The sequence below is a fragment of the Heterodontus francisci genome, chromosome 18 (assembly GCF_036365525.1).
Source record: "Heterodontus francisci isolate sHetFra1 chromosome 18, sHetFra1.hap1, whole genome shotgun sequence".
Lineage (NCBI taxonomy): Eukaryota > Metazoa > Chordata > Chondrichthyes > Heterodontiformes > Heterodontidae > Heterodontus > Heterodontus francisci.
Genome location: NC_090388.1, coordinates 20,189,417 through 20,210,514, shown reverse-complemented (window position 1 = coordinate 20,210,514; position 21,098 = coordinate 20,189,417). Strand labels below are relative to the sequence as shown.

The 21,098-nt window shown below is 43.2% G+C and overlaps 1 protein-coding gene across 4 annotated transcripts in view; it reads right to left on the bottom strand.

The window, feature by feature from the left end:
- slc38a4 (solute carrier family 38 member 4) overlaps positions 1 to 21,098 on the bottom strand; it is a 112,908-nt gene that overhangs the window by 47,124 nt on the left and 44,686 nt on the right. The window contains exons 1-2 of one of the 4 annotated variants that reach the window (XM_068050373.1): positions 15,280 to 15,376; positions 13,427 to 13,542 (exon numbers count right to left, since the gene is read on the bottom strand). The gene's annotated coding sequence lies outside the window, so the exon portion shown is untranslated. Of the gene's footprint in view, positions 1 to 13,426; positions 13,543 to 13,928; positions 13,947 to 14,821; positions 14,920 to 15,279; positions 15,377 to 21,098 lie in introns of those variants that run through there. The other 3 variants (XM_068050376.1, XM_068050377.1, XM_068050375.1) reach the window with 3 other exon arrangements.

The following is a 21,098-nucleotide window of genomic DNA, read 5'->3' as shown; positions in this document are numbered from 1 at the left end:
CTATTCCATTTTCATCCATATGTCTATCCAATGACCACTTAAATGCCCTTAAAGTTGGCGAGTCTACTACTGTTGCAGGCAGGGCGTTCCACGCCCCTACTACTCTCTGAGTAAAGAAACTACCTCTGACATCTGTCCTATATCTATCACCCCTCAACTTAAAGCTATGTCCCCTCGTGTTTGCCATCACCATCCGAGGAAAAAGACTCTCACTATCCACCCTATCCAACCCTCTGATTATCTTATATGTCTCTATTAAGTCACCTCTCCTCCTCCTTCTCTCCAACGAAAACAACCTCAAGTCCCTCAGCCTTTCCTCGTAATTCCTTCCCTCCATACCAGGCAACATCCTAGTAAATCTCCTCTGCACCCTTTCCATAGCTTCCACATCCTTCCTATAATGCGGTGACCAGAACTGCACGCAATACTCCAGGTGCGGACTCACCAGAGTTTTGTACAGCTGCAGCATGACCTCGTGGCTCCGAAACTCGATCCCCCTACTAATAAAAGCTAACACACCATATGCCTTCTTAACAGCCCTATTAACCTGGGTAGCAACCTTCAGGGATTTATGCACCTGGACACCAAGATCTCTCTGTTCATCTACACTACCAAGAATCTTCCCATTAGCCCAGTACTCTGCATTCCTGTTACTCCTTCCAAAGTGAATCACCTCGCACTTTTCCACATTAAACTCCATTTGCCATCTCTCAGCCCAGCTCTGCAGCCTATCTATGTCCCTCTGTACCCTACAACATCCTTCGGCACTATCCACAACTCCACCGACCTTCGTGTCATCCGCAAATTTACTAACCCACCCTTCTACACCCTCTTCCAGGTCATTTATAAAAATGACAAACAGCAGTGGCCCCAAAACAGATCCTTGCGGTACACCACTAGTAACTAAACTCCAGGATGAACATTTGCCATCAACCACCACCCTCTGTCTTCTTTCAGCTAGCCAATTTCTGATCCAAAGCTCTAAATCACCTTCAACCCCATACTTCCGTATTTTCTGCAATAGCCTACCATGGGGAACCTTATCAAACGCCTTACTGAAATCCATATACACCACATCCACTGCTTTACCCTCATCCACCTGTTTGGTCACCTTCTCGAAAAACTCAATAAGGTTTGTGAGGCACGACCTACCCGTCACAAAACCGTGCTGACTATCGCTAATGAACTTATTCTTTTCAAGATGATTATAAATCCTGTCTCTTATAACCTTTTCCAACATTTTACCCACAACCGAAGTAAGGCTCACAGGTCTATAATTACCAGGGCTGTCTCTACTCCCCTTCTTGAACAAGGGGACAACATTTGCTATCCTCCAGTCTTCCGGCACTATTCCTGTCGACAATGACGACATAAAGATCAAGGACAAAGGCTCTGCAATCTCCTCCCTAGCTTCCCAGAGAATCCTAGGATCAATCCCATCTGGTCCAGGGGACTTATCTATTTTCACACTTTCCAAAATTGATAACACCTCCTCCTTGTGAACCTCAATCCCATCTAGCCTTGTAGCCTGAATCTCAGTATTCTCCTCGGCAACATTTTCTTTCTCTACTGTAAATACTGACGCAAAATATTCATTTAACACTTCCCCTACCTCCTCTGATCCACACACGACTTCCCACTACTATCCTTGATTGGCCCTAATCTAACTCTAGTCATTCTTTTATTCCTGATATACCTATAGAAAGCCTTAGGGTTTTCCCTGATCCTATCCGCCAATGACTTCTCGTGTCCTCTCCTTGCTCTTCTTAGCTCTCCCTTTAGATCCTTCCTGGCTAGCTTGTAACTCTCAAGCGCCCTAACTGAGCCTTCACGTCTCATCCTAACATAAGCCTTCTTCTTCCTCTTGACAAGCGCTTCAACTTCTTTAGTAAACCACGGCTCCCTCGCTCGACAACTTCCTCCCTGCCTCACAGGTACATACTTATCAAGGACACGCAGTAGCTGCTCCTTGAATAAGCTCCATATTTCGATTGTTCCCATCCCCTGCAGTTTCCTTCCCCATCCTACGCATCCTAAATCTTGCCTAATCGCATCGTAATTTCCTTTCCCCCAGCTATAATTTTTGCCCTGCGGTATATACCTGTCCCTGTCCATCGCTAAGGTAGACCTAACCGAATTGTGGTCACTATCACCAAAGTGCTCACCTACATCTAAATCTAACACCTGGCCGGGTTCATTACCGAGTACCAAATCCAATGTGGCATCGCCCCTGGTTGGCCTGTCTGCATACTGTGTCAGAAAACCCTCCTGCACACACTGGACAAAAACTGACCCATCTAAAGTACTCAAACTATAGTATTTCCAGTCGATATTTGGAAAGTTAAAGTCCCCCATAACAACTACCCTGTTACTCTCGCCCCTGTCGAGAATCATCTTCGCTATCCTTTCCTCTACATCTCTGGAACTATTTGGAGGTCTATAAAGACTCCCAACAGGGTGACCTCACCTCTTCTGTTTCTAACCTCGGCCCATACTACCTCAGTAGACGAGTCCTCAAACGTCCTTTCTGCCGCTGTAATACTCTCCTTGATTAACAATGCCACACCCCCCCCTCTTTTACCATCTTCTCTGTTCTTACTGAAACATCTAAATCCCGGAACCTGCAACATCCATTCCTGCCCCTGCTCTACCCATGTCTCCGAAATGGCCACTACATCGAGATCCCAGGTACCAACCCATGCTGCAAGCTCACCCACCTTATTCCGGATGCTTCTGGCGTTGAAGTAGACACACTTCATTTTGTGCAATTGTTGTGTACCCTGCCATTTTTGTACTTTGAGCCAGCCTTGGCTCACTCTTGCCTCTGAGTCAGGATGTCGTGTGTTCAAATCAAACTCCAGAGACTTGCACACAATCCAGGCTGGTACCTCAGTGCAATACTGAGGGAGTGCTGCACTGTCAGAGATGAGACATTAAATTAAGGCCAGGTTTTCCCTCACAGGTGGATGTAAAAGATTCCATGGCACTATTTTGATGGTAGGGGAGTTATCCTTGGCGTACTGGCAATATTTATCCCGCAGTCGACATCACAAAAAACAGATTTTCACATTGCTGTTTGTGGAATCTTGCCCTGTGAAAATTGACTGTTGTAGTTCCTACATGCCAACAGTGACCACACTTCAGAAGCATCTCATTGGCTACAGAGAGTTTGGGATGTCCTGAGACTATATAAATTCAAACCTTTTCTTTTGTCTGTTTGGGTAGTCTCCTGCATTATTCTCGGTTGCGGTAAGAATGCACCTGTGTTTTCAATGCAGCATGGGATGTGCGGCATTACAGGCTCCTTTGATGCCCCTCCTGCATTATCACCTCCAAGTCATCAAAACCAAATGGGGCAGTGTTGCTCACTTATGACATTGTCAACAAATCAGTCGACATTTATGCCATCTTGACTTCCTTTGTAGTGGTGAAATGTTACCTTCTCCTAATTTTGGATCCCCAGACAAGGCTACTGTAGGCGAATATCTCTGTGCAAGCTTTTCATTTCAGTGTATCCTGTTCGAACAAGGGGAAGGGACTTGTGTCTCGAAGTTCAGTGCCCATCCACCCTACTGGCTCAGCAAAGCCCATGCCATGGCCTACTCCAACCGATTCTTACCATTCAGGCAAAATCAGGGCTCCTATGAACAAAGCCCTATCCTAATACTGTAGAGGGTTTATCTAATTAGTAGTAACCTGTCAATCAAATTATTGGCAGACACATTATTATCTGGTAACCAGCACACCACATGTAAAAAGAGCAAACTCTAATGCAAAATAATGTGTTCAAATGCAGTATGTTATAGATATTTTTAAAAACTCACTTCTTTTGAAAATTTTTACACAGCTGAACTGAACTGAATACAGATCTTAAATAAATCAAAATAACGAAGAAGACAATGAATGCATGAATGGTCTGAAAAACCTTCCCTTGGCATCAAAACTTTATGTTATTACATCTAAAGATAGCGAAGACATATTGTCAGGCAAACCCCGATCTGCCAAGAATGAGGAAAAATTTATTTTAGAATTAGAACATTACAGCGCAGTACAGGCCCTTCGGCCCTCGATGTTGCGCCGATTTTGCCACATGACTATTGATTTTAAACTGCTGATGGTGTAGAAAGAACTTGCTTTAAAAAACAATTGGAAACTTTGACTGGAAAGAGAGATTAGCATATCCACAAACAGTACTTCAATGAACAAAGGGGCTATTCTCTGCTACGATTTAATCCACAATGGACTTTTGATTACCAGACGTTGAAGGTGGAAAGGTTAGCATTCCAGGATAACTGCTAAGATGGCCGAATACACAAATTGACGTGGTCGGACCGGTTTGATCACATGGCTGGCTGACTGTTTAGTTGTTTGAATTTGAACTTGTCACAGAGTGTTTGAAACTGAGAAAGCTGTTTGCTCCTAGACTGAGAACACCTCTTTCCTGTCTGCTCTCATCTCGCTCTTACCAGCTTCAGAAACCATTGAAGACATATGAACACCAAGAGAGAAATGTTTCCTACAGTGAACAAGGTTTAAGAAGAATACTGGGCCCCAACGAAAAGTAAGTGCTGTCTACAATCAAGTGAGTTGGAAACACAGAAACAGTAACAAGAAACCCCCTTTAGAGACTGCCTCAAACCTCTCCATTTATTTTTCTTCTGCTCTTTTCTCTCCCTATTTGCATGTGTGTATCGCGCATGCATGCTAGCATGGGAAGCGTCATATATCCACAGGCGTTAACTGAATTAGAGTTTAAGTTTAAGGTTTAATAAATTTCACTTTTCTTCTTTAAACCTAAAAGGCTTGTTAGTGCTCATTTCTTTGCCTTATAACTGGAAAGCTGAGAACAAGGATTCACAAAGGGGGAGCTCAAAACACAGTGTATTTAAAATCAAACCCTATTACAATAAGACCAGGTGAAGACAGTAAAAGACCCCTAGACATCTTTCTCACCTGGTGGTACCAGAAATTTGGGTGCTAGCATCTGGAATTTTACCCACAGACAAATGAGTGAAATTGGAAGTGGGAAGCCAAATTGTTCCCAAACAAAAAGAACAAAATTACAGGTTTTTTGTGGCTGTCTGTGATTGAATACTAAACTGGTTGCAACTGAAGCTAGTAGCTCTCTAAACCAGGGTGAAGTAACTTGGGATAAGTTAAAAGCACTGTCTATGGAGGAGCTGAGGAAAATGGCTGAGCAGTGTGGGATTACTGTACATGGCAAGGCGAGGAAGTCTGAACTCCTAAGGCTAGTGGCCAACCATTTTTCCCTTGAGTCTGAAGAAACAGAAGCAGTGTTAGAAGCAGAATCGACAGGGTATTGTTGACAAAGATACAATTGGAACAAAGGAAACTTGAATTAGAAGACAGAGAAAGAGAGAGAGAGAGACAGGAGAAAGAGAAAGCGGGAGCCTTCTAAAAGGAACATGAAGAGAATGAAAGGCAGGAAAAAGAGAAAGAATATTCCGGAAAGAATCCGAAAAGAGAGCGCTGAAGCGGCTCAAGTTAACTAGGGGGCGACAGAGTAAACCCAGTGAACGCACGGCCAATATGGAAGAGCATAATTCAGGGCTGGGTACAAGATTGCTAAAACTCGCTCAATTAATTTCAAAATTCAATGAGGAAGATGTGGAAGTGTTTTTTGTGTCTTTTGAGAAACTGGCAAGGCAGCTAAAATGGCCAGCTGAGACCTGGTCTCTCTTACTGCAAAGCAAGCTAACTGGAAAAGCCCAGGAGGTTTATTCCTTGTTGCCAGATGAGAGTTCGTCAAATTATGAACTGACCAAAAATGCTATCCTCTGGGCATATGAATTAGTGCCCGAAGCCTATTACCAAAAGTTTAGAACCCTCAAAAAGCAAGTCAATCAAACTTATCTGGAGCTTGAAAGAAGTAAGCAACTGGCTTTTGACCAGTGGCTGAGGGCTTTAAAAATACAGCTCAGCTATGAGACTCTCAGAGAAGTAATTCTGTTAGAGGAATTTAAAAACTCTCTCCCTCTCTCAATAAAGACCCATGTACAGGAGCAGTGGGTTCAGGGAGCCAGGCAAGTGGCCGTTCTGGCCGATCAGTTTGCTTTAATTTATAAGTCAGTTTCTCAGGGGAGAACCTTTCCTAATCACCCCCACAAATCCGAAAAGGACAAAGAGTGGGAAGGTGATAGAAGCCCAGGCAGTCCTGGAAGAGAAAGGAAAGCAGGAGACACAGGGGGCTCTCCTCCAGCAAAAAAGGAAGGTGCTGTGAGCAAGAGTGAGACCCGGAGACCTGTGTGCTTCCATTGTAATAAAGCAGGACATTTAAAAGCTGACTGCTGAAAACTAAAGGGGAAACCGTTGGGTTAATCAGGACACATCTGCTCAGTGATGACGGGGACTTGATGCAAAGCACATCAGAACAAGTGTGGCTTTAACTGCAGTAAGAGTGCAACCCAGGAAGCTTACTACAGCCAGTACAGGAAAAGTTTAATAGGATTCCTGAAGGTTATCAGGGTTTTGTGTCTGAAGGGAAAGTAACCCATATCCCTCGAGTGGGGCAAGCAAGCCCATAGTGATTCTCAGGGACTCAGGGGCCACTAGATCCCTTTTACTGGGAAAAGGTCTGACCTTTCCCCCAGACAGTGCAATTAACACCAAAATGGTGGTGAATGGTATTGGAGGGCAGTGTATTCCTGTACCTGTACACCGGGTGCACCTGGAGTGTGACCTAGTTTCGGGACTGCTGACGATAGGGATTGTCCCTAGTTTGCCTGTGGATGGGGTTGACCTGCTCCTAGGTAATGATCTGGCAGGGGTGAAGGTGGTAGCCTGCCCAGTAGTGAAAGAAAGACCGCAGGAGGTCAGAGAGACAGGGCAGTGGCGGGAGACAGACCCCTGCAGAGTCCCTGAATTTGTAGTGGATCAGGCCATGATCAAACCAGCTCCCGCAGAGGAGACTGCATTGGCACTGCAGACAAATGACCATGAGGTCTGCCTGTCTGAGACTTTCTTTGGAAAGTTAGGAGACCCAGGGAATGAATTAAATGGATCTTCCCTAGCTGAGGCTCTGCGAGCCGACCCAATATTGTGAGAGTTAGCAAAGGCTGCCCAGTCTGAAAGTGAAGCAGAGGAAGTCCCTGATTGCTACTATTTAAAGAATGAGGTACTGATGAGGAAATTGAGTTCTCCTCACAGACCTGAGGGCAAGGAGTGGACAGTAGTTCACCAGTTAGTGGTTCCACAGAGGTGCCGGCGAGAAATATTAAGGACCGACGAGACTACAGTGGCTGTATATGCCGGCATACGAAAGACCAAAGCCCACATAAGACGGCAGTTTAACTGGCCAAAACTACACAAAGATGTGGTGGAGTACTGCAGGAGTTGCCACATGTGCTAGGTTGAGGGGAAACCCCAACCTACAGTGAAACCTGTACCAGTGTTAGGAGGACTTTACAGCCAATGGCTGATGAACTGTAAGGGATCCCCACCAAGAACAAAAGGGGACAGGCAGGCACACGGCTGGCAAAAGTTTACAAAGAGAAGGGGAAAAGTGACCAAGAGGGCAGGTTAAAGGAAGTCCGGGAGGAATCCCAGATGAAAACCCCTACTGTCCGGTCAAACAACCCCGAAAAATTTGAAAAGTTAGACCCCACACCCTCCTATGTAAATAGACTCTAGAAGCACCCTACCAGAGTTGCTAACAGCATTTACAGAAACCTGCAGACACAAAGAGAGACCACTAGGGGGCACAGAAACCATGAGGGTGATGCCTCACTGAGTCGAAGTGTCACAGGAGAGTGCAGTCAAGAGAAGAAAGGGGAGAGTAACAAAGACTCCTCCCCCACAGTCATGGGAAAAGTGAACCACCCATCCCCTGAAGTCAAAAGTCTTTGCATGACTCAGAGAGTCCAGGATAGACCTGCCCACTACTAACTCTCCTGAAGAAAAAAAGGGGAAATTAAAGCAGCCCTGGCACCAGAAAAGACCATTTTTAATAAGCTTTTAAGAAGCACAGATTTCCCCATCAGTGTTGCACTGGTTTTCAAACATGTGCAAAACAAACCTTGCAGACAGAAATTAGAGCTGTTACACGGTGGAGTCACCTTTCTATTTAAAGGACCACACCAAAAGCCGAGGATGGCTCGAGGGTGGTCGTACAGTTCAGCGATGCTTCCCTGCTCACTCTCCTCCAGGCTGTGCGGGCAAGGTGGGAGGTCCTTTTCACCAGTGACGGTAAGAAGAGGCCCTCCCGCCTGAACAAGGCAGCCTGGCTGGAGATGGCAGAGCAGGTGAATAGCCGTGTGGCCATCCGCTGTCAATGGGTCCAATGCTGGAAGGGGTTGAATGAGCACTCCACCAGCCAGCCGGGGCCCGCTAGGCCACATGTGCACAGGGTATGAGCACCAACGTCATCCACAGCCAAAGGGCAATCAGATCAGCAGCCTTCCTCCAGTCAGGCTGCTAGCGCAGAGGTTGCACCGAGAAGGGGCAATCTCTCCATTTACAGAGAACACACTGACACAAATGGGAATGCACGGGTGTCACAGCAATGTAAATTGTCTTTCACTAAATGTTCCTCACCACATGTGTGTCCTTTTCTCTGTGCGAATGATGTGTACCAGCATATAGCGCCAATGTCACATCCCTTTGCACCGTTGGCCCTTCAGGAGAGCCAATGTGTGCAATAACATCATTGCCATGCCACCATTACTCATGAATGTCTCCAAGGATGCAGTGATATGGACATTGGCTCAGTCAGCTGCTGCCTCTAATGGTTTACACAGAGATGCTGCAGATGTGGACTGGTGCACAGCAGGTGAGCAGGGTGATGTGTGGCTTGCAGAGCTCGTGTCAGTTCCTATGGAGCAGACAGCCTTTGTCTGACAAGCCATTTCCGTACATCCCTAGCTCACTGCTAGCCCTGCGTGTAGAGCCTGGGTGCCATCTGCCCTCCCATGCTTCTTTCATGTTGTAGGTCCTCAGCGTCTCGTAGTCCGAGGAGCAATCCTGTTGATGTCTCTCCTCATCATGCCAGGCCCGGTCCCCATTGGGTGCGTAGTTGTGCAGAGCAGCAAAGAAAGGGATGGCCTTTTCGGCCCTTAGCACAGGGCTTCACCCTATCCATACAGGCATTGAGGTGCTCTTTCAGCATGCCGATCTCCTGCTCAATGGTTGCTCATGTAGCTCAGTGGCTGGCGTTGTATCTCTCTTCTGCAGCAGCGGTGGGATCTCTCACTGGTGTTGGGAGCCAATTCTGCAAAGGATAGCCCTTATCTCCAAGAAGCCATCTCTCCATCTGAGCCAGTTCAGTGAACAGCGGTGGCAGCCAGAACTGGCACAAGACCCAGGTGGCATGACAGCTGCCTGAGAAGCAGTCACACATTCGTAGCAAGCATCTGCAGTGATCACATACTGGCTTCACCTAGATTGAGAGGGCTTCTTTAATGGTGACGTCTGTAGGTGTAGTCTGGTGGAAGGCCTGATAGCCACACGAGTGCAGTCTATGAACATTACAACCTATGGTTCTCCGGCAATGGTGCCAGAACCAATGGCCCTCTGGGTCTGGCTGTGAGAGTCCGTCCTGAAGTGGACATACACACTGGTCCCCGGTGCAGGGCATTGGTGACCTCCCTGATGCAGCGGTGCACTGCTGACTGTGTGACCCCACAAAGGTCTCTGGTGGGCCCCTAAAAGGCTGCAGAGGTGTCAGGCTTGAGAACCGCCGCCACTATGAGGAACAAAGGCATGGGATGTCCACTGGATCCCATGAGCTGCAGGTCATCCTTGAGCAGGGCACAGAGACGTGTCACCACCCTCTTTATATGCGCAATCGTCTCTGACACTGGTGCTCTGACATCCGATGGCATGTCATGTGGGGCCTGTAGATGCACGGCAATCATAATGGCAGGCTCCCCTTGGGGGCTGCTGCTCACGACCGGGGGCCTCTATGCGTATCACACCTGCCTGTTGATTTTGCCTCTGGTGCATACCGATCCTCATGTGCAGAGGATCACACAATGTAGGATGAGCCATACCCATTTCCACGTGATAAATAAAGTTGAATCCTGCATGTATTCGAAGATTCCTAACAGGGCAGGGATTGCTGTCGACGGGTATATCAGCTGCTTTCCTGGATCAACTATGTAGTGTGCCGTTGCATTGCCCATCTTGACCAACACTCAGAGTGGCACAGCATGACCACATCAAGATCCTACCAGCTGAATCGATTGCTCCCACCATCCATATAACCTTAATGCTTGCCCTTTCTGGCACCCTCCCCACATACAGGGTGCCGAGTGTGCCATTGCTCCCTCACAAACACAAACAAACATACAGCCTACACTGTTAAAGGAGGGAGGGTACACAGCACCTCCTTTCATACCAGCAGCGCTTTCCCTCTAGTAATCCCAGACCCCCTTCCTTTAAGAATGCAGAATGAGACCCCTGTGAATCCCCCTCCCCCCTTTAAGAATGCAGAGAGTGAGATCCCTGAAAAGGAACTTACCTTCTGTCGCGAAACCTTCTGCTTCTGTGGACCCGCCGGCTTTTCAAATCGTGAATGGGACGGCACGTGACGGCCGCCCGTTCAGCGAAAAACCCGGAGGTGTCCATGGAGAGGTGGCGGGCTGCATAATCTGCAGAGGTAAGTACTGTTTAACATATTGTAATTGGGGTGACGCTGCTGTGCGGCGGAGGGGCCGCACTGAGGTCCCCCTGCCGCCGGTAATGTGTGGCGGGCCTTTCTCAATGTCGCGGGTCGAGGCGGGCCTCTCCCCACAGGAATTTACCAGCCCCCGCGCCGCGACCCACGGCATCGAAGGGCTAGTAAAATTCAACACACTGTGTTTAAAATCAAACCCTGTTACAATAAGACCAGGTGAAGACAGTAAAAGACCCCGAGACACCTTTCTCACCAGGTTGCAACATATATTTTAAACCAGACACCATATCATGCACAAGTATTATGGCTATGCTATGCAAACAAAAAGACACAGGGGCTGGCACTAGACTATCTTATTCCTAAATAAGTCTGACAGAGTCAAGTTTCTTGATTACACCATAGGAATAGGTAAATAATGGCACAGCACTAGCTTTTAAATGAAGTTATTAAAGGCAGGATTCTTACTCGATTTATTAAGACACTAGTCTCTTATTAAAATTACTTATCCTCTAATTTCATTGTATTATCTACGAGGCAATAATACTGTACTCCAAATCACAAGCCACAACTAAGTGCTAAAATTAAAACCCAAATGAAAAACAGTTAACATATATTTGAGAAAATAGTTTCCTGCCTTATTTTATGTTTCCTAGTATGTGATCACATCTCTTGCTTAGTTCATTTAGTATGAAAACACTTTTATGTAAAACAGTTAAGTAGGATTGGATGGGCAATTGAGGGAAAGAAACTTGCAGGGCTACAAGGGTAGAGCAGTGGCATGGGACTGACTGGATTGCTCAACAGAGAGCTGGCATGGACTCAATGGGCCGAATGGCCTATTTCTGTACCGTAATGACTGTATGACTGCATGAGATTAACATGCCAATTTTATAGTCCTTTGTCATTTCCAGTGACTCCAGAAAAGAGTACTCCCACCCCTCATTCTTCCTCAAAAAACAGAGGAAGGCAGGAATTGAAAACAGGGAATGTTGCCCAGGGATAGGGAGGAATAATAGCCATTTTGGGATAACACTAGCGCGCTGGCTACTGGGCACTTTTGTCAAAGGCTTGAGAACATCATGGATGTCTGTCCTCTCTAGATAGTGTGGGGCACGTAAAGAAGGAATTGAAAATATCAGCAAAACACAATATATGTTGGAATGAAATCCTTCCCCGTTGACATAATCCTCATTGACTTGATAGTAAATGCATTTCTCTGAAAGTATAAATGAAATTCTGATGCAAATGAACAAGTTGATTTTTTTAAATGTAAAAATATAGACTTATTCAGCAAAAGTAATGTTACATTAGTATTCAAGGTTTTCATTAGCAGACGGAGGGGTAAAAAAGAGGGAGAAACATAATTTAGTTCTAATTGTGATTAACCATTTTTCAGCTTTCTAATGGTAGCCATCATAGAATCATAGAACCATAGAAAGGCTACAGCACAGAAAGAGGCCATTCAGCCCATCGTGTCTGCGTTGCCTAAAAAAATTAGCCTCCCATTCTAATCCCACCTTCCAGCACCTGGTCCATAGCCTTGCAGGTTACAGCACTTCAGGTGCAGGTCCACGTTCCTTTTAAATGAGTTGAGGGTTTCTGCCTCCACCACTGATCCGGGCAGCAAATTCCAGACACCCACCACCCTCTGGGTGGAAATGCTTTTCCTCATGTCCCCATTAATCCTTTTACCAATCATCTTAAATCTATGCCCCCTGGTATTTGCCCTCTCCGCTAGGGGAAACAGGTCCTTCCTGTCTACTCTATCTTGGGCCCTCATAATTTTGTATACCTCAATTAAGTCACCCCTCAGCCTCCTCTGTTCTAAGGAAAACAACCCTAGCCAATCCAATCTTTTCTCATAGCTGCAATTTTCCAGCCTTGGCAACATTCTTGTAAATCTCCTCTGTACTCTCTCCAGAGCAATTATGTCCCTCCTGTAATGTAGTGACCAGAACTGTACGTAAGACACCAGCTGTGGCCTAACCAGCGTTTTATACAGTTCCAGCATTACATCCGTGCTTTTGTATTCTATACCTCGGCCAATAAAGGAAAGCATTCCATATGCCTTCTTCACCACTTTATCTACCTGTCCTGCCACCTTCAGGGACCTGTGGACACGCACTCCAAGGTCTCTCACTTCCTCTAACCCCTCTCAATATCCCACCGTTTATTGTACCGTTTACCTTGCTCTGTTTACCCTCCCCAAATGCATGATCTCACACATCTCCGGATTGAATTCCATTTGCCACTTTTCTGCCCGCTCAACCAAACCATTGATATCAGTCTGGAGTCCACAGCTATACTCGTCACTATCAACTACACGGCCAATTTTTGTGTCATCTGCAAATTTCTCAAGAGTGCCTCCCACATTTAAGTCCAAATCATTAATATATACCACAAACAGCAAGGGACCCAACACTGAGCCCTGTGGAACGCCACTGGAAACCGCTTTCCGTCACTCCCTTTCATTAACTCAAGAGACAATGGTGCTCCCCTGTTCGCGTTGGGAACAAACTTAAGAAGCTATTAGTTTTCCTGAGACTAAAGTGTGAAGCAGAAACTTTATTTACTATGCGAAGCTGCCGCACCCACAGGTATACATAAAATAAGCATTATACAATAACTCAATATAATGAAGTACATAGATATAACCTGACCACAAACTGCAATTATTAAATTTGGAGATAGTAAACCGAAATCTCCCTGGATTGAATTTGTATTAAAACACTGCAATATCTGCAATAGCACGTAGATAATGACATTGTTTAAGAACAACTCAGGTGTACTTACCAAAATAATCAAGTTCTTGCAAGTAACCTTAATGGAACACTGAGGTGCTGCTTCTTTAACCTTTTTTAATTAAGCCTTAATAATTCTGAAATTAATCTTTCTTGAGAATTTTTTACCTGTTAGAAACCAAAAAATGATAAATTAGGCAATATGAGTGGATCACTTAAAAAAAATTAAAACTAGACTAAGGTCGCCAATTAACCCTCAATTTTTACAGAATTTTATTTGAATATGCAGAGTCAATTGAAATATATTTTAAAAAAACAATTTCTTGTAAACACAAATATTCCTGAAATAGATGCTTAAAAGATTATAGGCCACTCTTCTTAATTTAAAGTTGAATCATTTCAATTATTTGTTTATTTTAATTGAAATTATACAAAAGAAAAGCTGTCTCACTAAAAGTGCTTAATCCATATCACTGAATACTTCGATTAGAAAATGACATTCAATTAATAGGCTTTCCTGAAGCAGTCTGCCTGGGTTCAATGGTAGCACTCACATCTCTGTCAGAATGTTATGGGTTCAGGCCCCACTCCAGGACTTTCTCAGCTCACATTCCAGTGCAGTACTGAGGGAGTATAGCAGGTGGACGTAAAAGTTCGAAGAAGAGCAGGGGAATTTTCCTGGTATCCTGGCCAATAGTTATCCCCTCAAACAACCCCACCAGAAAAGTTTAATTGGCCACTTTTCTCATTGCTATTTGTGGAACCTTGCCGGGCGCAAATTGGTTGCCACATTTCCTTACAACAGATTTTGGGTTGCCCGGAGGTTGTGAATTATGATTGAATTTAAAAATGAAAATTCTTTCTTTCCTCTTTGACCACCCCTGTTCTGAAAGCTCTGACTCTTACTGAGGTACAATTCCACAGGCATTGGCAGCCCTCTTATACCCTGCTCAATTGGTTACAGATGAAGTATGCTGCTCTGTTTAAAACAAGCCAGAGCAAAAACTGTAAAAATTGGTATACCAGTTGTTTCAGTACAAAATCTAATGTCTGACTGGGAAAACCTACCAACATAAACATGAAGTTCAAATAACCAGAGTCCACCTTTATATATCTGTGGCCAGTCAAGGTATCTGCACAGGTTCCAAATCCATGTAGTGTATTATATTATAAAGAGCTGTTACTGTAATTTCCCAATGTAAAAGAGTACCAATGATTCTCCTTTTTAAATTATTTGACTGCAAACTACCATTGCTTTTTCTTTTGAACAAAGCAAATTTCAATTTCTTGATTTATAAAACATTTCATATGCATTACACTATACATATTTCTGTATCCTTTTTAACATAAATTAATGACAACTCAAGAAAATTCTACTTCACGTTATCCATTTCTACCATTTGCATTCTTTACCCCTATTATCTAACAATAAAGAAAAACAAATTACCTGGTATCATTTCCAAGCTTATGATTGTTTGGTATTGACAGCCAAAGGGCTGCTGGGTGAAAACAACCAAAACTATAAACATGATGAGGAAAACTTAAACCAAAAGAACATGGTGCCTGAGAGAATTATTCTGAGCGTAACTTAATAGCTGACAGAACATTCCTTTCTAAAATTACATTTCAAGAAAACAAGTTATAGCTTTCCAAAAGTACCATCAAAAATAAATTGATTAGCATTCAATTTTATTTTATAAAAATGGATTTAACAATCTTTCTAATTCTAATATTGATTAAATACATCCCACAGACAAAATCATTGAAAAACATATTCTAAAATTCCATAATCTTGTTTAAATAAAAATGAAAAGCATTAATAGTCAACGATGTGATTAAACAATGTAAGTAAATCAAAGTATAAGTATTTACACTCATTCATTCAATTCTGAAAACCAATATTACCTTAATAGATATATAAATATACTTTCTCAAATTATTGCTTCACTCTGAAAGGCAACTTTTGTACTGTTGCACATAAGACCTTTGGCTGATTGCATCATATAGACAGGTGAGCAGATGAATAAAAAGGAGGGGAGTACACTACGTGAGCCAATCATCAAATGCACCAAACCCAACACTTCCATTTAAAGCTTGCTTACGCCAGCAACACGAAAGACTAATATCTTATCCAAAATCAAGATTACACCAGTCCCTGTTTAGCTTATCAATCTGGCATGAAAGCAAAATTCTACAACTGACAAATGATTTGGGAAAAGGTCTGATTATGAAAAAAGCATCTTCTGGACACTAATGCAATGCAACAATAGAAATGATCTAATTATCAATGGCATCATTTTCATTGCTAGTGCAAATTCTGTTAATACCAAAACGTTCCGAGAAAAGTTCTATTGTATTTTTTTGACTAACTCATGGAAAGGCTGAGACCCATAACACAAGACAACAGCAAGTTTGAAAACAGCAAAGATGAGGTAAATCAGAAAGTAGTGATTCACTGAAAACAGGTTTGGGTTTTAAACACCTGAGAGTGTTGGAAGAAGGAAAGACTGCAGAGCTCCATAGATTTATGGACCTGGGTGAAAATGAGGTAGAGTGAGAGACAGTATGTTAAGTTTGGATTTCGATACCTTGAACATACCTAGATCTGGTGCCAGTAACTGTACACTAATATAATCAGATTATTGTGTAGACAGTTGGTTCCAACCAAATAGGTTAGGGAGGACCAGGGGTCACAATGCCAAGTTATCTAAAGCCAGAACTAGCCTACCTAGATGTTATAGAATATTGAATGTGTAATGCAGGCTGCCAATCATGCAGTGAACACTGATTCACTGAATTCCCTCATGCAAGAGCTAGACCATTTCCAGCTGGGCAGAGATCATCTTGTATAAAATCTAGGGACTGTATAACATTAATCAGGACTGGAGCGGCCTCGTGGATTAGATACAATCGTCTAATGGGGTTACAGAAGAAGTTTCCAGATTTTCTCCTCCCACTAATTGGCTGGGGTTTTTCTATGGTTTTCCACCTCTCAGGAGATGATAATGATGCTGGGGAGCGTATGTATTATGATGCACAAGAGATTGCATTTGCATGGGACAAGCCGGATTGACCAATAGACCTTTTCCAGTCCATCATTGTTTGTCTGTTCGTTCGTATTCTGGCAAATAATCTTTTTGAGACGTGAATGTTTTAGTTTGGGTTTAGTTATCCTTTAGCAAAACAATTGGTACCTCTGGAACAAATAGATTTGAAATCAATACAAAAGGTCAGCAGACGTAGATTATGCTGCAAGCACCACACCATGCATGTGTCAAGGACAGCATAAACTTGCGCACATGTGCCAACTGTAGTTCAATTTTGTCAGTGGAAAGTTGGCTCTTTATCAACTCAAAAACTTTTAAATAAAGTTTATAAAGTTTGCAGAGAGTTACTCTTTAACCTTCACTTGGCACTGATTGCAGTTATACTATAGCAGGTGTAAAGCGTCCTTAGGTCAGTCTCATACCATTTACTCAAATGAAAATTCCCATCAGCCCATCGAATTCACATCTCTTTCAATACAAAGTGAAAACCACTTTTCAACTCAAATATGTATTATAACTGGTCGACAACAGCTGGAAAGTTATTAGCCCGGATTTTGCAGTTGTAATGATGGTGAAACTGTCAGCGTTCGTTATCATTGCCCAGTGAAACTGATAGCAACTTCTAGCATCCACACATGCCCAGTTTAATGTGGAAATGCAGAAGTTGCTGTCAGTGATTCCCTGCTCCTCCATAGGGTGCACTGTTGAAGCCCCTGCAGACGGCAATCTTCTGGAAATCACTGAACTAATGAGAAAATCCTTTTACTGTGTAAGGTCATAGAATCTTAGAGTCATAGAGTCATTTACAGCATAGAAGGCAGCCATTCGGTCCATCAAGGCCATGCCAGCTCTCCGCAGAGCTATTTAGTCAGTCTCATTTCCCGCTCGATCCCCATTGTCCTGCAAGTTTATTTCCCTCAAATGCCCATTCAATTTCCTTTTGAAATTATTGATTGTCTCTGCTTCCACTACCCTTGTGGGCAGTGAATTCCAGGTCATTACCACTCGCTGTATAAAAAAGTTCTTCCTCACATTCCCCTTGCATCTCTTGCCCAAAACTTTAAATCTGAGTCCCCTAGTCCTTGTACCAGTAGCTAATGGGAAGTTATTCCTTGTCTAACTTATCAAACCTGTCACACACTTGTACACCTCCATCAAATCTCCCCTCAATCTCCTTTGCTCCAGGGAGAACAACCTCAGCTTTTCCAATCTGATGTTGTAGCTTTGGAACATCCTTGGAACCATTCTGGTAAATCTCCTCTGCACCCTCTCAATGACCCTCACATCCTGCCTAAAGTGTGGTGACCAGACCTGGATGCACTACTCCAGTTGTGGCTTAAACAGAGCTTTATAAAGGTTCAGCATAACTTTCCTGCTTTTGTACTAAATGCCTCTATTTATGAAGCCCAAGATCCCATATGCTTTGCTAACCACTCTCTCAATATGTCCTGCCACCTTCAAAGACCGACGCAATGCACCCCCTTGTCCCTCTGTTCCTGCACACTCTTTAGAACTGCGCCATTAAGTTTATATTGCCTCACCCTATCCCTTCTGCCAAAATGCATCATCTCACACTTGTCACTATTAAATTCCATCTGCCACTTGTCTGCCCATTCTGCTAGCCTATCTATGTCCTGTTGCAGGCAGTTTGTATCCTCACTGTTTGCCACTCTTCCAAGTTTGGCATCATTGGAAAATTTTGAAATTCTACTCTGTATTCCAAGATCCAAGTAATTTATATAATGTAAAAAAAGCAGCGGTCCCAGCACTGACCCTTGGGGAACACCGCTGTCTACCATCCTCTAGTCTAAAAACCAACCATTTATTACGACACGCTGTTTTCTGTCCTTGAGCCAATTTTTTATCCAATTGGACACGGACCCTCCTATTCTATGAGCCTCAATTTTGTTAAACAGCCTTTTATGTGGTAATTAAACACTTCCTTAAAATCCACAAAGACAACATCCATTGCATTTTCTTCATCAACCTTCTCTGCCACTCCATCAAAAAATTAAATTAGATTCGTTAAGCATGATGTGCTTTATAAATATCTATGCTGGCTATCCTTAATTAACTCAAACCTTTCCAAATGCCTGTTGATTTTTTTCCCTGTTTATTGTTTCTAAAAGCTTACCCACCACAGATGTTAAACTAACTGGTTTATAGTTGCTAGGACAATCCTTGCACTCTTTCTTGAATAAGGGTGTCACATTTGCCACTCTCCAATCCTCTGGCACCTCCCCCCTATCTAGGGAAGATTGGAAGATTATGGCAAGCCCTTCCGCTATCTCCACCCTCACTTCCTTTGGCAACCTGGGATGCAAGCCATCCAGATTAGGTGACTTACCTACCCTTTCCAGCACCTCCTCACTTAAAATTTTAATCTTATCTATTGCCTCTACACTCTCCGCTTCTATCGTTATTTTGTTAGATTCCTCTTCCTTTGTAAACAATGATACAAAGTACCCTAGCTTTGTCCTGGGCCTCTAAGCATATATTACCCTCTTTGTCCTCAATAGGCTCTACTCCACCTCATACTACCTGCTTACAATTTACATTCCGGTAGGACATTTTTGGGTTCCCTTTTATGTTAACTGACATTTTATTCTCATATTCTCGCTTTGCCAGTCTTATTTTCCTCTTCACCTCCCCTCTCAATTTATTGTATTTGGTTTGGTTGTCGTTTAAAGAATTCCCCTGGCATGCATAATACACCCACTTTTTATTACGTCATAATCTCCCTCATAATCCAAGCAGCCCTATTTTTGTCTTTCCTACCTTCCACCCTTGTTGGAATGTACCTAGCCTGGACATTAAGCATCTCTTCCTTAAAAATAACCCATTGCTCCATTGCAGTTTCGCCTGTCAGTCTTTGGTTCCATTTCATTCTGGCTAGGACCCTTTTAATCGCATTGACATTAGCCCCTTTTAATCTATCTATTCTACCTTCCTTCCTTTTCTGCATTATCAGCCTAACCTTATGATACGCTGATCACTCTTACCCAAATTCTCTCTGACAGATACTTAGTCCACTTGCACTGCCCCCCCACACCCCCCATTTTCCAGCACCAGAAATGCCTCCTTTCTAATTGGGCGAGCACATACTGATCAAAGAGGTTATCCTGAACACAATTCAAAAATTTCTCACCCTTTTTTCCCTTTACTGTAAAATAATCAATATTTGGGTAATTAAAGTCACCCTGTCACTGTTAAAAACTTCCAAAAGGGCTATGCCTTGTTAATGGGGTGTAACTGGATTTATAATCATGTACAAAGTCATAATTTCTGCAGAACAACCTCTCTGGCCCTGGAAAGCTAATTTTATATTTGTGTAATGCCATTTTTTCTATGATGATGAAAATTCCATGGCTTTTTTCATATAATTCAAATCATTTTTTTAAAAATTTTGATTATGAAATTTTAGTTTCTGTATATATGTCCCAATCTTTATTTTGCTCTCTTTTCCCAGACCAATTAAATTTTGTGAAGGCATTCTACTTTTCCATCAGTCAATCCTAGTTCCCCAAGTTCCTTGCAGCTGAAAGAGTGAGCTTGCTCCTGGACCTCTGCACTGCCCCTAGTCAACGGTCATGAAACGCACCAGGACACGTCACTCGCTGATTTGCCTACTTTACTTTGGTGCCTCTCTATAACAACTTGAGGAAAAACCAAACCAATGAGCCATACTGCCATGCCACCACAGTACCAGGTTGGCACTTTTTGTCATAACTGGAAGCTGTCCAGTTTTAACATGTAGCTAGGAGGAACAGAAATGCTCATTCTAGCTCCCCATTCAAATGAGCATTTTTTTTTTCCAACTTGCCTGTGTTCAGGCTGTCTCCAGTAGTTCATTAAAGACTATTGGTTAGGCGGCATGCAGACCAGATGCCTGCTGCATTTAATTTCTGGTTTGGCTCCTTAAACAGGCATTAGGCCCCATATTAGCATACTCAACGGGGCCTAATCCCTGTTTCAGATGGTCGTCAGGGAATTCTCTAGGGTGCCCACTCCAATATGGTGTCAAGTATGTTTTCAACATGGGAGGAGGTTGGACTCGAAAAACTATCTGGCTAGAAATATATTGGTGCAATCTTAATACTACCTTCCCTACAGTATTTAGAAAACTATACAGACTGTCAAGCATGCATAATAGTACCAAGAACAAGTTCAAATTCGAATCTTATCTAATATAAGCTATAAAAAAAGAGCATTCTGCATGCATACACCAATACTTCTCTTCAACCTTCAGTAGCTATCTCCAGAAATTCTGACACTACAATTTTCACTGCTGCAAACTATACCCACCCAAGATATGACATCGAACACCTGTTTAAGTTTACTACTGATATGTGTCAGTTATAAATGTGCCACTTGTCCTGTTAGCTGCTGGTTCCTGCAAGTCAGAATTGCAGTCTTTTTTTTGTCTATTCTTCAGCAAAATGGACTTAATACTAATTGTGGTAAAATGCATTCCAATTGCAATTATAGTTTTAAGGCACTTAAATAAAGTGGCAGGGTCTCCATTTATATAGCATAATTAACAAGTAAAATATTAGGTACCAAAATAGCAAATAAAAGGGCTCAAGTTTTTATGCACCGGTTATGTTGCAGAAATAATTTCTACTAGTGCCTCCAGAAGGAGCAGCTGCTGGATGAAAAGGTTGCCACTTTTATTTT